The sequence below is a fragment of the Mustela lutreola genome, chromosome 2, assembly GCF_030435805.1.
Source record: "Mustela lutreola isolate mMusLut2 chromosome 2, mMusLut2.pri, whole genome shotgun sequence".
Lineage (NCBI taxonomy): Eukaryota > Metazoa > Chordata > Mammalia > Carnivora > Mustelidae > Mustela > Mustela lutreola.
This window is the reverse complement of record NC_081291.1, coordinates 72,334,356-72,353,642: the sequence shown is the minus strand read 5'-3', so window position 1 is coordinate 72,353,642 and position 19,287 is coordinate 72,334,356.

Below are 19,287 nucleotides of genomic sequence, written 5' to 3'. Positions count from 1 at the left end.
AAAGGGGGAAAACAAGTGTGCAGAATTCCAAAGAACTTCACTGGAAGAATCACAGCCCAAAGCACATATTTATTTGTATCACAGACAAACTCTCAGATTTGGTTGAAAAACTTAAAATCATTAGTGTCTGCATTAGTGTCAAATGTGTTATCTGCAACGTTTTCCAGAGGAGCAGCACATGTTTTAGAAATAAGTGGGAGACCAAAAGGAAGGAGCCAGAAAGCCAGGAAGTGTGACTCAGACATTTGCTTTTAACTTTAATTAGTAAACCCTGCCAATTTACTTCTCAGAAGGGAAAGCTCATCTCATACCCTCTCTCTTCTAAAGCAATTTCAAGTTAGTCTCACCCAAGAAGTGAGCCACTTCATTGCCATTACACATCTGATGAGGCCTGCTCACTTGGTACTAGTTAACATCCAAGCTGCACAACAGTCAGCAAGAATATATTGATCAGTGGCTGTCTTTCTTTATCCTCACACCCTTTCATAGGACTTCCTAATGCTAGTGGATTTCTCAAAACTAATCCAAGTCCCAGAAGGTTTGTAAAAGAAATGATGGTGTGTATTGGCTCAGAAACAGAATTGCAAAGTGTTTTCCAGTTGGTAGACTTGCAGAGAAGATGCAAAGGGGGTGGCATACGCGAAGTGCAGACTGAATTTGAGTCAATAAATATTTATTGAGCGCCGACTATCTGTTGCTCTGCTGGGATATAGAAATGACTAAGTCTAGGAACTGGACCTCAGCTACCCCAATATTGGAACACAGCTCTTGTTCCAGGCCCTTCCTTTCTGTCCCACAGGACTGGGGGTGCCCCCACACTGTCCCTTGGACAGGGGGAAAAAAGAAGGGACTCCAACTTGGGGTTTCTCCTGCCAGTCTGAGGGAAATGGGATACAGCCCAGTCCACCAGGAGTCAACACAACGTGTGTGTCTTGGGGGCAAGGGAGGTTACCCTTTTGAAAATACTGCTTTGTTAGTTTTTCTCTAATTTCCTAAATGGAAAATGAACTCTGGTGGTGTTTTAACAATGCCTTTAGGAGGAATTCCAATCTAAATCTCCCAAATCATGCAAACTCAGAGGATTTATTAACTAACTCTCCTTGTTAGGGGGACTAGGCCTCCAGAGTGTCCCAAAAGTTCGCTCCCTCACTTGCCATTTTCACTGCTCAAACCTCCTAAGCTTCTACATCTTCCTCTGTTTAAGCCCTTCCTCTCCCTTTTTCCCAGGACATGCCACCCCTCTCCAACAAATAAAAAAAATCCTGTGGTGGCTCCCAGCTATCCTTGAGCATACTTCATTTGGCTTTCAGTGATGGGTGTATTTTTTTGTCCAGGCCTTTTCTGGGTCTTAGGGAGGAAGTGGGGTAACTATGGATAGTTGTAGCCTGGTCATAGCTATTCAGACACTTTATCGCCTGTGGACCCTTATATATCCAACAGTTGCCACAGCAAGGTTTTTCTCCCATCTCAAAGGCAAAAAGCATTTAAAATAGGGGGGAGGTGAGAGATTTTCCAAGTAGGCTTTCCATCTTCTTGGAAGGCATTGAAGTATGAGTTTCTAGAATGTTAAAATATAAACACCCTGAATCTGGTCATCTGAACTATTACAGTATATCATTCATGGTCCAGTCAACAATATGAGAATTAGGTAGGTAGTTCAAAAAGAGAACTTAGTACAGAAATTTCACACAGCAAAGGAAATCATCAGTAAAATGAAAAGGAAAACTACTGATAGGAGAGAATATTTACAAATCATATATCTGGTAAGGAGTTTATAACCAAAATATATAAAGAACTTGTACAACTCATACAATAGCAAAAAAAGGATCCAATAAAAAAAATGGGCAGAGGATATGAATAGACATTTTTCCTAAGAAGACATTCAGATGGCCAACAGGTACATGAAAAGGTACTCAGCATCACTAATCACCAAGGAAATGCAGAGCAAAACAACAATGAAATATTATCCCATACCGGTTGGAATAGCTATTATCAAAAAGACAGGGAATAATAAGTGTTGGTGAGGATGTGAAGAAAAGGGAACCCTTGTAATACTGTTGGTAGGAATATAAATTGGTACAGCTATGATGGAAAACAGTATGGCAGTTTCTCAAAAAGTTAAAAATATTATATGATCCAGTAATTCTACTTGTTGGTATTTATCCAAAGAAAATGGAAACTAATTTGATAAGGTATCTGTACCTGCATGTTCACGGTAGCAGAATTTATAATAGCGAAGATATGGAAACAAACTAAGTATACATCAATGGATGAATGGATAAAGAAGGTAGAAATGGAATAATATTCAGCTATAATATAGGATGAAATTTTGCCATTGAAGGCAACATGGGTGAGGATTATGCTAAGTGAAATAAGTCAGAGAAAAACAAATACCATACGACCTGACTAATAAGTGGAATCTAAAACAAACAAACAAACAAACAAAAACCAAGGTAATAGATCCAGAGAACAGATTGGTGGTTGCCAGAGATGGGGAGTTTGTTGAGGGGGGATAGGTGAAATGAGATAAGAGGGTCAAAATGTAAAAATTTCAGCTGTAAAATAAGTAAGTCATAAGGATGTAATATACAGCATGGTGATTATAGTTAAGAATATTGTATTGCGGGGCACCTGGGTGGCTCAGTGGGTTAAAGCTTCTGCCTTCAGCGTGGGTCATGATCTCAAGGACCTGGAATCGAGCCCCATATCAGGCTCTCTGCTCAGCAGGGAGCCTGCTTACTCCCTCTCTCTCTCTGCCTGCCTCTCTGCCTACTTGTTACCTCTGTCTATAAATAAACAAATAAAAAAAATATTTAAAAAAAGAATATTGTATTGCACATTTGAAAGTTGCTAAGAGAGTAGATCTTTTCTTTGTAACTAAGTGTGAAGACAAATGTTAACTGAAGTTTTTTTGTTTTTTTTTTTTTTTTTTTTTTTTTGGTGTGTGTTTTGTTTGTTTGTTTTGTTGTTGTTTTCAGAAAATTGGTTACAGAAGCACTGGAAGGGCTGGAAGAACAATGGGGAAAAATCAGAGTATACCCTGAGATCAGAAACTACTTGTGCCTTTGGGCTAGAACCCATGAGTTTGCACATGTTGCTGTGCTGGCAAGATGCTGAGTATTCCTAGACCAGGGCTTGCTTAAACTACAGAAAAAGGCTGTTGGGGCTTCACTGCTGAATGTGGAATCATCCTTTCCAATTGCTATCATATCATCTGTATAGAAACCGGAGCAGATAGCTTCTCTCTTCTTCCTTCTATCTGATCTCCAGCTGATGTCTCTGTTGGCCAAGTATAACATGGTGTCTGCAGCAGGAAGCCTGGGAATATAGTTTGAGATCTTCCAGTCCTGAACTTTCAGAACTGCATATGGAAGGGTAGAAGTGAAAGACAACAAGAAATTATCTGAACATAGAAACAATTATCCTACATTTTGCTTTGTGCTGTTCAGTACAGATTCTCTGATGTTCAAGAGGTTTGAGGGTAAGGCATTGGGACCAGTGCTGGAAAAGCTGCTCCCCTTGCTGCCATTGACCATGGTGTGACATCACCATTCTGCCAGGTGGCTGAAATCTTGAGAACCAAATCCTGGAGGGAGTCAGCTTTTCTCCTGAAAGATGCAGTTTTGTAGATATTTACTGAGTCCAGTTCAGTACAGCTGCATGAAAAAGAATAGGAAAACCTATTCTTTCTCTTTAGAAACATTCTTTAGAAGAACAGTATTATCTTATGCACAAAATTGGCTCTTCGTATGCCAAAAAGAAAATATGTTTTGCCAGACAAGATGCTTGGCTTTGTTATCCCAAACTAGCTTCCAGTTTTGGAGAGAATGTGTTTCAAAAGTATGTCTCTTTTCTTAGAGTCAGATGAAGTACAGAAACACAGAAACACTACCTAAAATTTTTTATATAAAAGTACACATTTGGTCCATTTTTTATAATCTTACTTAAATTTAATTTGGAAAATATTAAAAAGCATACAGGGAAAAACAAATTACCATAAACAATTTTTGGTGTATATGTCCTTTCATCTTTTTCTGACATATAGAAAAAACATCTATAGGTCTCTTTTTACAAATATTTTACAAATTAAAGTGAACTGTCTGAATTATTTTGTAAATCTTTGTCTGCTTACCAAAATGCCATTAAATCAACTTCTACAATAGTTTTTCAATTGCTCATATAGTCTATCTACAAACCATAATTTACTTAACCTATTTATAGGCCAAATATTTAAATTATTTCCTGTTTTTTGACTAATGCTATGATGAATATGAAAAAAAAATTTTTTTCCAAAACATTGAATATTTTTATAGGATAGATTCCCAGAGATAGAAATTTTGAGTCAAAGGGTAGGAATGATTTTAAAGCATTTGACACACGGTGTCAGGAATCTTCCAGATACATTGACCAAGTTCCACTCCCGTAGGCAGTGCACAAAAGTGGTTGCTTCCCCAAGCACTCACCCATGTGAGGTTCTATCACTTAAGAAAAAAACAAAACAAAACAAACAGCAAATAACAATAGAATATGCACAAAGGCCATGGAAGACACGGTGTTCACTTGTCCAGACAATCTGAAAAGTTAAATGCCATATTTCACTGATTAAAAGATGTATCCTTTTTTATGTTCATATTTTAACATCTCTGAAGTCAGAAGGGTTGAGCACATGGCCTTGTCTATGCTGGTGGTTCTTATGTAATTACTCATAGCTTTGCCATTCTTTCCTAAGGGTTCCAGTTTACCCAGTAAATAATATGATCATCCTAGTTATCTGCTAACCATGCAGTGTGGCTGGTTCTGACTTTGGACTATGAGAACCCTTTGGAAGGAATCCTAATCCTGTCCTACAGGACAAGGGATGGCTAACCTGGGGCTAAGATGCAAAGAGGATTAAGAGCCTCTTAAAGAGGCTAAGATTCGGGGAGGTTGAGGTGAGGAGAAAGGTCAGGTCCAGCGGAAGATCTAAGCAAAGGCCTAGAATAAGGCATGTAGTGGGAGTGACTAAGTTAGAGTAGAACAGTATTTTTGGCCATGGGTTGACCTTTATACACCAATAACATATATAGGTTTGCATTTGGATTTTATGACTCTTTTGACTTAACTAGCATCTAAGGTTATTCTTATATATAGCACACAGTGAAGAAGACACTGCAATGAACTGATAAGTATAGATGGCTCACAAACTGGCAGCAACCTCCTTCCAGCCAGTATATTGTACACCACCCCTGAAGAAAGAACCAAATAATACTCCTGCCCATCTGCCAGAGCATCTCTCAGTTCTGAATGGCCACAGACTCATGTCCAGCAGCTCTGGAAGAAATTTTAAATTCTTGAGACAATCTCATTAAAGAAGCATGATGGAGATGTTGTTTAGCAATTCCGGAGGTATTCTATCTCTTTGATTTTTCTAGGATTTCTCTCATAGAGTACAGTAGTGTATCCAACAGGGTGGAATGCTCATCTCCCTTCAACTCCTCATGAATCTGGCACTATTCCCAGTTCCACCATAGACTTAGTAAATAGTTGGATTAAGTCACTTGAACTTTTTTCTGTTAGTAAAACAGGTGAAACACAAATTATATCCACATCACTGGCAAGTAAATGAAAGATATTACTCAGAAACACAAAAAAATAAATCATTTCTTACATTTGAATCCCAACTACGTCTCTATCATAGTGTAGAAGGAACAAGAGCTAGCTCTTCCTTGCTCCTGCTCATGGTACCACTGCACACAGGTCTGTGCACAGATGGAGGATCTGGAAGGGAAGTCTGGCTCTTTCACTGACCAGGTGCCTGGTCTTGAGCAGGCCTTGAAGCTTCTTCAAAGCTGTTTCATTATCAGTAAAATAGGAATAACAGTACTGAGGCAGACACTGCTACTCCTCTACTTCCATTCCCTCTTCATTCTTGCCATTGAAACACCGGTCCTAATTGGAGAGGCAATGACCCAGATAAAGTGCTCCCCTGCCCAGGCTCCCTTCACCCAGTGGTGACCAAATGGCTAGTCCCTGCCAATGAGAGGTGGCCAGAAGCCTGCTGGGGTGGCTCCAAGGAGAGCTATAGCTTTCCTTATAAAAAGGACCAGACTCAGCTGGTACATGACTTTTACTCTCTGCCCTTCCCTTTCTTCTTGTCTGGGACAGAAATGCTGTTCTCCAAGAAGGGGAAGCCATCTTGTGACAGTGAGGATGAAAGGCACATGCTCAGGAATGGTGGTAGAGCAGGGTCTTGGGTTCCTAGTAATTAACTCTTCAAGCAGCTCTACCAGCCTTGGGCTGCTACTTGACTTGGACTTTGTGTCACGTGAGAGAAATAAAACTCTTATTTGGCAAAACCACTCTACTTGGATGTCTCTGAGCTGTACAGATAGATACCTATGTCACAAAGTGGCTGTGAAGATAAAAATGACAAGGAGAGAAATTGTCCAGTTCACTATCAGGGTGACTATTTTCAGGGAGATGTTCTAGTTTACCTTTGAGAGACTGGCAGATAAATGGCACAGATTGTACCGAACCCAAAAGGCAACTCATTTCCAGTTCAGAGTAAAATCTGAATTGGGAAACCCTGATCTCCTACTTGCTGCTCCTCTGAACCTCTAAATTCCTCTCCTTGCTTTCCCACAGGCTGCACTGGCCCTATTTAAATAACTTGAGGGTTCTGCAGAAATAACAAGACAACTAGAAGGAGAACCTGAAAAGAACATGAATGAGGCAGGAATTGGTTGCGTGGTCATCTGAGGTTAAAGTGTGGCCCATGAGGACACCTGATCAGAGATGCAATTGGTAAGGAGTACTGAAATACACCTAGAGAATGTGCTGTCCATTGACTGAGTCTTCTAGACACAGCATCCTGTGTGTGACTAGAAAAATGTAAATTAGACTTCCTTTGGAGGGAAAAAGATAGATGCCCTCAAATGGAAATAAGATAGCTTAACAGCAGTCTAACTCTGTCTAGGTTTGCATGTGAGCAAGACCGGCTGTACTCTGTTGTGCATCTCTGTCATTGACTCATAAGAGGTGGACACACCACGGGCAAGCCTAATCAGCTGGCTATTGTTGAATTTAGCAGCTAATGTTGTTGAATTTTTGAAACAGAAAAATGTGTAACAGAAAGAATGATTTATGATCCAAATAGTTAAAACATTTCAAATGCTGCCCAGTTTTCCTGGTCCAGAAAATTGCATAGAACAAATATGTGTACATGCTGTCTCTGATTAACGATGGTTCAACTTACACTTTTTCAACTTTATGATGGCGTGAAAGTGATATGCATTCTGAAGAAACTGTACTCCAGATTTTGAACTTGGATCTTTCCACGGGTTAGTGATATGCATGATCCTATCACACGATGCTGAACAGCAGCAGTGAGCACAGATCTGGAGTCACCCATGCTGTCAGGAGGGTCAACAACCAATATACTTACAGCCATTTTTAAAAAAATTTAAATTTAATTAATTAGCATATAATGTATTATTGGTTTCAGAGGTACAGGTCAGTGTTCATCAGTCTTATAGAATATCCAATGCTCATTACATCATGTGACCTCCTTAATGTCCATCACCCAGTTACTGCATTCCTCCACCCCAACCCCTCCAGCAACCTTCAGTTTGTTTTCTATAATTAAGAGTCTCTTATGGTTTGTCTTCTTCTCTACTTTTGTCTTATTTTTTCCTCCCTTCTCCTATGATCCTCTGTTTTGTTTCCTAAATTCCACACATCAATGAGATCATATGATAATTGTCTTTCTCTGATTAACTTATTTCGATTAGCACAGTACCCTCTAGTTCCAACCATGTCACTGCAAATGGCAAGATTCCATTTTTTTGTTGAGTATATTCCATTGTACATATATAAACTACATCTTCTTTATCCATTCATCTGCCATTCATCTGGGCTCTTTCCATAGTTTGCTTTTGTGGACATTTCTGCTATAAACACTGGGGTGCATGTGCCCCTTCGGATTACTACATTTGTATCTTTGGGGTAAATACCAGTAGTAGTGCAATTCCTGGGTCATAAGGTAGCTCTTTTTTCAACTTTTTTGAGGAAACTCCATACTCTTTTCCAGAGTGGCTGCACCAGCTTCCATTCCTACCAACAGTGTAGGAGGGCTCCCCTTTCTTCACATATACTCACCAACATCTGTCATTTCCTGACTTGCTAATTTTAGCCATTCTGACTGGTGTGTGGTTTTGAATTGCATTTTTCTATGCCCAGTGATGTTGAACATTTTTTCATGTATCTGCTGGCCATTTGGATGTCTTTGCAGAACTGTCAGTTCCATTTCTTGATTGGATTATTTGTTCTTTGGGTATTGAGTTTGATAAGTTCTTCATCGGTTTTGGATACTAGCCTTTTATCTGATATGCCATTTGCAAATATCTTCTCCCATTCTGTCAGCTGTCTTATGGTTTTGTTGACTGATTACTTTGGTGTGCAAAAGCTTTTTATCTTAATGAAGTCCCAATAGTTCATTTTTGCCTTTGTTTCCCTTGCCTTTGGAGATGTGTCTAGCAAGAAGTTGCTGTGGCCGATGTCGAAGAGGTTGCTGCCTGTGTTCTCCTCTAGGATTTTGATATATTCCTGTCTCACATTTAGGTCTTTCATCCATTTTGTGTCTATTTTTGTGTATGGTATCAAGGAATGGTCCAGTTTCATTCTTCTGCATGTGGCTGTCCAATTTGCCCACACCATTTGTTGAAGAGACTGTCCCTTTCTACTGGATATTCTTTCCTGTTTTGTCAAAGATTAGTTAACCATAGAGTTGAGGGTCCATTTCTGGGTTCTCTCTTCTGTTTCATTGATCTATGTGTCTGTTTTTATGCCAATACCATACTGTCTTTATGATTACAGCTTTGTCATAGAGCCTGAGGTCTGGGGTTGTGATGCCACTAGCTTTGGTTTTCTTATTCAACATTCCTTTGGCTAGTCAGGGTCTTATCTGGTTCTATACAAATTTTAGAATCATTTGTTCCAGTTCTATAAAAAAGTTGATGGTATTTTGATAAGGATTGCTTTGAATGTGTAAATTCCTTTAGGTAGCATATTTTTTTTAATTTAAATTCAACTAGTCTATATACAGTACATTATTAGTTTCAGATGGAGTATAGACATTTTAACAATATTTGTTTTTCCAATCCTTGAGCATGGAATGTTTTTCCATTTCTTTGTGTTTTCCTCAGTTTCTTTCATGAGGGTTCTATAGTTTTCTGAGTACAGATCCAGATCCTTTGCCTCTTTGGTTAGGTTTATTTCTAAGTATATTATGGTTTTTGGTGCAATTGTAAATGGGATTTCTCTTTCTTCTGTCTCATTGTTAGTAAATAGAAATAAAACTTATTTCTGTATATTGATTTTGTATCCTACCACTTTGCTAAATTCCTGTATGAGTTCTAGCAATTTTGGGGTCTTTTGACTTTTCCCCATAGAGTATCATGTCATCTGCAAAGAGTAAGAGTTTGACATCTTCTTTGCTGATTTGGATGCCTTTTGTTTCTTTTTGTTGTCTGATTGCTGAGGCTAGGACTTCTAGTACTATGTTGAACAACAGTGGTGATAGTGGACATCACCTGACCTTAGGGGATGTGTGTGTTTCCTGACCTTAGGGGAAAAGCTTTCAATTTTTCTCCATTGATTATGATATTCGCTTTTTGTAGATGGCCTTTATGATATTGAGGTATTTTTCCTCTATCCCTACATTGTGAAGAATTTTCATCAAGAAAGAATGCTGTATTTTGCCAAATGTTTTTTCTGTATCTATTGAGAGAGTTATATGGTTCTCGTCCTTTCTTTTATTAATGTAGTATGTCACAATGATTGATTTGCAGATGTTGAACCACCCTTTCAGCCCAGGGAATAAATCCCACCTCGTGGTGGGATTTAAAGTAGTGTTGGATCCTATTGGCTAGTATCTTCGTGAAAATTTTGGCATCCACATTCATCAGGGATATTGGTCTGTAATTCTTTTTGGTGGGGTCTTTGTCTGGTTTTGGGATCAAGGTAATGCTTCCCTCATAAAGCAAGTTTGGAAGTTTTCCTTCCATTTCTATTTTTTGAAACAGCTTCAGAAGAATAGGTATTAATTCTTCTATAAATGTTTGGCAGAATTCCCCTGGGAAGCCATCTGGCCCTGGACTTTTGTTTGCTAGGAGATTTCTTTTATTACTGCTTCAATTTCCTTGCTGGTTATGGGTCTGTTCAGGTTTTCTATTTCTTCCTGGTTCAGTTTGGTAGTTTATATGTCTCTAGGAAGGCATCCATTTCTTCCAGATTGCTTAATTTGTTGGCATATGGTTTCTCATAATATGTTCTTATAATTGTTTGTATTTCTTTGGTGTGGGTTGTGATCTCTCCTCTTCCATTCATGATTTTATTTATTTGGGTCCTTTCTCTTTTTGATAAGTCTGTCTACGGGTTTATCAATCTTATTAATTCTTTCAAAGAACTAACTCCTAGTTTTGTTGATCTGTTCTACTGTTCTTTTGGTTTCTATTTCATTGATTTCTGCTCTAATCCTTATTAATTCTCTTCTCCTGCTGGGTTTCATTTGCTGTTCTTTCTCCAGCTCCTTTAGATGTAAGGTTAGGTTGTGTATTTGAGACCTTTCTTTTTTCTTGAGAAAGGTCCTCTTAGGACCACCTTTTCTGTATCTCAAAGGTTTTGAACAGTTGTGTTTTCATTCTCATTTGTTTCCATGAATTTTTTGAATAATTCTTTAACTTACTGGTTGGCCCAATTATTCTTTAGTAGGATGCTTTTTAGCCTCCATGTGATTGGTTCTTTCCAAATTTCCTCTTCTGATTGAGTTCCCATTTCAAAGCATTGTCATCCAAAATATGCAGGGAATAATCCCAGTCTTTTAGAACCAGTTGAGACCGGATTTGTGACCCAGTATGTGATCTATTTTGTTCCATGTGCACTAGAGAAGAATGTATATCTTTTGCTTTAGGATGAAATTCTCTCAATATATCACACTTAGAACCATTCTGTTTGTCACTTTCAGTATTCAGCAAATTACACGAGACAGTCAACCCTTCATTATAAAACAGACTTTGTGTTAGATTATTTTCCACAAAGAAATTAATGTAAGTATTCAGAGCCCATTTAAGGTGAGCTGGGCTAAGCTATGATGTTTGGTAGATTTGGGGTAGTAAATGCATTTTCGACCTAATGATATTTTCAATTTATGAGCAGTAGGTAGAGGAAGGTTTGTAATTACTTTTATTTCAAACAGAAGAAAATATGTGTTTTTTACAAGAAAATTAGTTTTGGGTGCCTGGATTGCTCAGGTGGTTAAGTAGCCAACTCCTGATTTTGGCTCAGGTTGTGATCTTAGGGTTCTGGGATTAAGCCCTGCATTGGGCTCTGTGCTCAGTGGGGAGTCCTCTTGGGGATTCTCTCTCTTCCCCTCCCTCTGCCCTTCTTCCTGCTCACTCCCTCTCTCTCTTTCTCTCTCTCTCTAAAATAAATAAATCTTAAAAAGAGAGACAATTAGTTTTTCAGAGTCTCTCCAAATTAAATGTTGAATGGATATTTTAAAAAATACTATTTGACATAATGTCAAAATAATAACCAAAGTCCCTGGAAGGAACACACAGAGAGGAATAATGATAACAGCTGGCATGGACCAGGCCTTGTGGGGCACTCTGAACTGTTCTAAGCAATTTACATGGGCTAACTCATTTGAGCCTTGCAACAGTTTATGAGGTACAATTTTTATTCATATTTCACAGATGAAGTATACAGCTAATAATAAACATTTTGCCCTTTCAATTTTAAATTTAATCCTTAATAAGAAGTACACAGTAAAACAAAGCTAAAAATGCCCGCCTGCGGCCTAATTAACAAACATTTTCACTCTCTCTATTTTATTTTTATTTATTTTCTCCCCTTTAACCTAGAATGTATTTCTTCTGCTCTAATAAAGCTTGCAAGCAGCATTAGAGAGAACAAGTAACAACTTGGTCACAGAGAAAATGAGGTAGGAAGCAATAGCAACTTTCCTTGGCTCTTGGGGGATTAATTGTCATGGATATTTAATTTAGGATTAATAATTGTTTTAACCAAGCCATTTAAAAATGTGCCAAACCAGCAAGGAAGAGGGGAAATGAATTCGTGATCTGAAATTTGGGGAATAAAGCTTTTCTCATTAGCAAACAGCTTTCTCTTTGTAATGTGAATAAATCTAATGAGGGTCAATTATACGTTTTATTAAATTTTACAAAACCAGTGTTACTGGATCCCCCTCTGCTCCACACTCCCTCTGCCTTCCCTCCTGCATTTTTATTCTAATTGCTTAGGATTCTTCTGTTGGAATATCAGTGCCATTCATTTCTGTTCTTTATTTCCCACTAACCTCTTATTTTGGAGATCTCTTGGATACAATTATCTAGAAAATCCGGACCCAAAGCAAATCCCAATGGCAACTAATATGGTCTTAATAAACAAGCCCCTGAGTCATTTGTGGTTAGGAAATAGGAAGAAGGACAGATGGGCAAGAAGGAGAATTAGGAAGGTTGAGTATTCATATCAACAACCTCTAGCTCCTTTTACTCATTCAGCCAACAGACTCTGAGCATATGTTATATGCTAAGCACAGCCACAAGAGAAGAGGACATGGTCCCCACCCTCCAGAATTTCACAGTCTCACAGAAATTCATGGCAGCTTAATTGACTTCAATAAAGAAGGATCTGGTAGCTATGATATGGCCAGACTAATCCAATCAAAGCCTCTCTCAGTTGGGTAAATTGGAGAATAGGTTAAAGGTAAATGGCAGTGACATGACAACCACATAATTTTGTCTTTTTCTTCTGGACAATCCAGAGAATTCTCAATGATGCTTTCCTTTAGCTCAGGGGTGGTGACTTCATTAAACCCAGTGCCTAGTCTGCCAGAATCTTCCATCACCACTCACTTTGCTATGGAAATTCTGAGTCTCACTTTTGCCAAGTCAGGTACTCAGGGGTCTGCAAAAATTCCTTCTCCTTAATACTGTTATGTTAATTTCCATTAGGGAGGGAAGAAAAGGTTGAACATGCCACTCTGCTTGGCTCTATGCCAAAAGACCAGGACTGGAGGTGCCACTAGATATTTTGCATAGCCTTCCACAATTATTCAACTTTGTTGTCTTATTAAGTGACTCTCTCTTTCCCCAGATATAATTTGGAGCATTTCTGGACTTTCAGACCCCCAGACTTCATAAATATTCATTAGGAAGGAGCCACCAGCCCCTATCAGGGGACTAAGTACCTTGAGTACAAAATTCAGTTATTCTGAAGTTCCTTCAGCATCTTTTCAGACCAGCCAGTGTTTCCACCACCTTTACTGCAACTATTTTCTTCACTATTCTGATCTTTTCTTGCATTTTGTTCTTAGATAAATAAAAGAAAATTCCTATATCCCCTATTAGAGTATCAACCTTGCTGTCTTCTTTCTTTCTGGTTTCCCTTCTAGAGAGTTCTTTTAAATAAACTGTAGAATATCCTGAAGCAGGGATTGAAACAAAACAAAACAGAGCATCGTGCATAGGTAAAGGCCCAGGTGAGCACAGAATTGAGATTAGTAATGTTGTTCTCAGCCCTTCTTCTTTGCTCATGTCTCAGCTCCCCACAACCTTCCTTCTGGCATCACTTTGGATTCCCTTGGCGGTATGGACAGAAGTATTTTTGCTTCCTCTAATTATGGGTCTCAACTTGTCTCAGTGACTTGTGTGGAATAGAGCTGGATGCAGGCTCTCCTTGGTGATGAGGCATTCTCCATGCAACATGTGGAGGGTAGTAGTGGAGTGATGATTCCAGCTTCTACCAGCATCACAGCAGGGGCTGGTCTGGAGGACTGAAGGCACTAGATGGGAAGTCAGCTCCTGGGCTTATGAAAGGAACAGGATGTCTTTGGTTCAGTGGCCAGTGTGTCCTTAGCCTCTGTCTATTCTCATCATGACTATTCTTGATGTCATAACTTTCTACTTCTCCTTCCCATTAACATCATTTTACCTGGACATACTGAGGTACTCCAAAACAATGGCAATGAATTATTACTATCATTAAACTTCAGTAGGCAAGACCCAGATTTATTTGAAAGTTTAGGAATCAGCTCTGACTCACGTGGTAGCTGATGTCCCTTAGGTCCTGCCTCTTGCCCCTATAAGCCTGGTGTGCAGTTATAACCCTGGTGAGCTGTTGGTCTCCTTGCCTCTTTGGCCTGCAACATCCCTCCATAAGCTGTGTGTTCTCCACTTACTTCTCTGGGGCCTCTCTTGCCCCAAGGAGGGGTTCCCACACATTGTGTATAGAAAGGCAGTACCAGGTCTGGCTTGCTGGAAGTAACATTATGTAGGAAAGTGGAGGCAGAAGAAGAAGCCAGCCATGATGCAGTCCCAAGGAGACATTGAGCTGAGCCTTCAGCATGCTCTGGACCTGTGATGAGCTTGTAGAGCTGCCCAATCTGGGGGGCTGGGTCAGGCCTTTATATCCCAGCATTGACAGACTATGGGCTCCCCTGGAAGGAAGCGTGTCCTTGGATGAGGCAGTTTTCCTTCTCTGAGTCATCCCCAGGAAGGCTGATAGCTGATGGCCATCTTTAGGCAGCACAATCAAGACCAGGGAGGCAAGTCTTCCTTTCTGCAGGGGAATCCAGGGTCTCCTCAGCACTCATCATGCACAGCCCAAACATGCAGGAGAGTGGCGATCCATGGAGGGTAGGAGCTAATAGATAAGTGGAGACCCACAGGTCTGAGAAGCATCATAGGCCCCCAAGAGTGTCTACTGGGAACTTCTTTAACTCTAGTTGCCCATAGGGATGACCTCAACATGACAATTTTCTAGTACCTTTTCCTTTTACCAAGTCCCACCCTCCCTTACTCCTACTTTTTGGAATCAGCTCCTAGATAACTCAACTGCATTCAAGTCCTCATTTCAGAGTCTACATTTGGAGTGTGGAGGACCCAGGCTATAACACATATGCAGGGCGATGTCAATAAAGACTTAGAAATAATGGCACTTACACTGTATGACCTTGAGAAAATGCCAAGCTGGGATCTGTCATCAGAGAGATGAAACCATGCTGTTTCTCCAAACTTTCCAAAAAGCTGAAAAGGAAATGGTGGTGAGAAGAGGGCAGGAATGAGATTGTGAAAAAGAATTAAAAGTTGAGGGGCACCTGGGAGGCTCATTCAATGAACTGTCTGCCTTCAACTGAGGTCATGATCCCAGGGTCCTGGGATTGAGCCCCTCATTGGGCTCCCTGCTCAGAAGGGAGTCTGTTTCTTCCTCTTCTTCTGACCCTCCCCCCACTGCTCATTGTCTTTCTCTCTTTCAAATAAATAAAATCTTTTTAAAAAATTAAAAGTTGAAGACAAATTAATCTCTGTGAATATTTTAAAACTGTGTGCACTGAAAGACATGCACTGAAAGACAAAGCAAAAAGGCAACACAGATTGGGCAGAGATACTTGTCAATCATATAACTGATAAGGGAGTAATTTCCAGAATACATAGAGAGTTCCTCAAACTTGATAACAACAAAATCAAAGAAACCAAGTAAAGGTGGGCAAAGGACTTATTCAGACATTTCTCCAAAGAAGATGTATGAATGGCCATTAAGTCCACGAAAAGATGCCCAACCTCACTGATCATTAGGGAAATGCAAATCAAAACTCTAATGAGATATTCCTAACACCATCTGTATGACTGCTATCAAGATATTAGAGAACAACAAGTGTTGGTCAGGATGTAGAGAAAAGAGGATCCTTAAACACTCCTGGGGGGAAGTTAATGGCACAGCTGCTATGGAAAACAGTGTAGAAGATCCTCAAAAAATTAAAACTGGAACTACCCTATGACCCAGCAATCCCACTTGTGGGCACGTAACCAAAAAAACTGAAAACAGGGTGTAAGAGAGATATTCATATACCCATGTTCATAGCAGCATTATTCACAATGGCCAAAATGTAGAAACCACCCAAATGTCCATTGATAGAAGAATAAATAAGCAAAATGTGGTATATACATACAATGGAGTATTTTACAGTCTTAAAAAGAGAGGACATTCTGGAATATACTACAGTATGGATGAACCTTTAGGACAGTATGCTAAGTGAAATAAGCCAGTCTTAAGAAGACAAATATATATGGTTTCACCACTTTACTGCTTTGAGTAGTCAAAATCATAGGGACAGAAAGTAGAATGGTGGTTGCAGGGAGCTGAGAGGGGAGGGGAATTGGGACTTATTGTTTAAAGTGTATAGAGTTTCAGGAGATGGATGGATGGTGGTTACAGAGCAATATTTAATACTATTGAACTTGTATACTTTCATTCATTTCATTCATTCATTTCTTTCACATTATTAAGATGATAAATTTACATTACATGCATTTTACTACAACCAAAAAAAAAAGGAAAAAAAATAAGACTTGAGAAATCAGAGGCAGCAGAGGAAGTGAAAATCCCAAATTGGCCTAGGTTCAAATTGCAGTCTACTTATTAAGACTCCTAGTTAATCTCTCTGAGCCTCAATGGCACCATGTCTATAAAGTGCGACCAATGACAGAGACCCCCCAAGAGTGTTGCTTAAGGATCAGAAGAGTGAATAGGCTGCATCCCATTGTGCTTTCTGTGGTTTTCACCTCTGTGAGCCTCAGTTTTCTTACCTGCAAAGTGGAGCTGGTGGCAAATATTTAGAGGAACAGAGTTGCATGGTGAGCAGAAGAGAACATAAGGATCCAAAGGTCACTTCTCAATGATCAGTTATGGAGAGTGGTTCCCATCAAAATGTCCCCAGGCATGCCTGCAAGCCAAATACAATGCAGATCAAGTGCAAAGAGAAAGTAAGCTACCTGTGAATATACAGATTTTCACAAAGCTCATAAATGTGAAGTTGGAGCATCGCCAGGGTCCCAGGCAAGCTCAGCAAAACCAGAACATCTTGAGAGTTAATTAAACCAGTTAAGAATTGAGACAAAGAATGATGGAAGTTCTGGAGAAAAAAGTAACTCTTGATTCATCCATCCTTTGTTCTTTCTAAGAGCTGGTCATCATTTGTTCATTCGTTCATCCAACCAGTATTTGTGGCACCGTTAGCAGCTCTGGGCAGGACAGCAGACCAGTGTTGCATTAAAAATGTGGTTTTGTAAAGTAGGAGATAAAACATATCTTTGAAATGTTCTGTTACACTTTTGAAGCATCAAAAGATGCTGTTCTAATTTTTTTTTTTCACTACTTGAAATGACATTTTGGTTCCCATTTTAAGTGGATTTACTTTAAGAGGCCTTTTCAAGATGCAGGTTACCCTGCTTCTGTTCTAACTCTCAGAGTGTTTTACAGAATCAGAGGACATTAGGTACCTGTCAACACTTCACATTTTCTAACCGACGTGACAGGAAAAGTGGCTTCCCCTGGGGTCTTGTTCTGTAAGTCTGGCATGATTTAGAGAGAAGAGCCCCTCCCCCCCTTAAACTATTATTTCTAATATTTTAGGTGTAGAAAGATCTGAAGTTACAGCACATTAGCATCATTGTTCCGTAGGAATCATCACTCCTGTTCTATTGATTTTTCCTTTTTATTCCTGATCTCTCCTATTCCCTTCTTCCCCTAGGCATCCACTTCAATGTGTTTGATAAAAGCCCTTGGATAAGTTACGTTTCTTTGTAGAACATAGTGTTATTTTGTGTTTTAATTTGTGTATATGGCATTGGAACTTGCCCTGGTTCTTTTTTTTTTTTTCACTCAACACTGTCTTTTAAGATCTGTCCACATGACTGTACAGCTAGTATATTTGCTCACTGGTGCCAAGTGTGCCCTGTGCTGCGTCCACACCACGTTATCCATTGTATTCAAGGACAGGCCCTTGGATTGCCTCCAACTCTTAGCTACCTAATAACTTAGATGGGAATGTCCTTATAAATGTCCATAGATGGGAAAATCCTTATAAATGTCCACCTTATAAATGATCCCCTATAAGCAGGTCTTTTGGATATTATCTAGGAGAGGGGTCATGGGTCCTAGGGCATATGCCAGATAGCTTTCCTGTGTGACTATCTCAGTCTCCTCTTCCACAAGCAGTGCACAAAATTTCTCATTTGCTCACAACATCATCAACCCTCATGTTAATTACCTTTATATTACTCCTCTATTCTTATAGGCATATTAGGTTGTGTGCACTGTTTTAATTGCATTTATCTGATTGCATTAATATGAGTTTGAGAATCTCACCTGTGAATTGACTACACATATCCTCTGTCTGTGCCCTGTTAAGTTTCCCGTGTTTTCCTTGTTAATTTGCAAGAGTTCTTTGTAGAATATAAAAATTAATTACTTCTCTTTTTAAGTTATTGTGACTCTATTTTTCCAGGTTGATACCTGTTTATACTTGTTTATCCAACAGAAATCTTTTCACTTAATACAATTAGACCTATTGTTCTTTGTTTCCCTTATAGTTAAGTTGCCCATCTCTTGGTCAGGATCTTCTCATACATCTTCCTCTATTTTAAGAGGTAATATCTAAGTTTTATCATTCTTCCTTTTGCACTTTAAACTCTAATCAACCTGGGGGCATCCCTTTCAGGGTATTGAGGAAAGGCTGCTGTCTGACTGCATCATATGTACTTTATTACTGGTCTTTAAACTGCAGTTTCTTATCACAATCAACTAAGCAATCTAGAGAACCATGGCTTTGTGATAGCATCTTCATCATTGTACCAATTTACCACATAAAGATGACCCTAAGGGTTCCTGGGTGGCTCAGTTGGTTAAGTGTCTGCCTTTGGTTCAGGTGATGCATGATCTCAGGGCCTTGAGGCAGAGCCCCATGTCTGGCTCCCTGCTCACTGGGGAGTCTGCTTCTCTCTCTCTCTCTCTGTTCCAACCCTCCTGCTCACGGTCTGTCTCTCTCTCTCAAATAAAATAAAATAAAATAAAATAAAAGATGACTCTTGTTCTATGTCCTCTATTTGTTCTTTTGGTCTGTTGTATTTATTTGACCTCCCACGTTTTGTCTTTAAAAAATCCTTGGGGTTATATATTCTGTTTCTTAATATAATATTTTCTGTAACATAAAAATCATATCTTAAAGGCCATATATGTAAGTGCTAAGGCCATTTAACTTGTACATAAAGAACGCAGTCTCTGCAGGCACACAGAACACCGTTCAAAGCCGGCCTCTATTACCTCACATCCCTCTGACATTGTTTAGCAGTTTCCTATTGCTGCCCTGACAAATCACCACTAATTCAGTAGTTTAAAGCAACACAAATTTATTATCTCACAGTCCTGGAGATCGTTTGTCTAAAATCG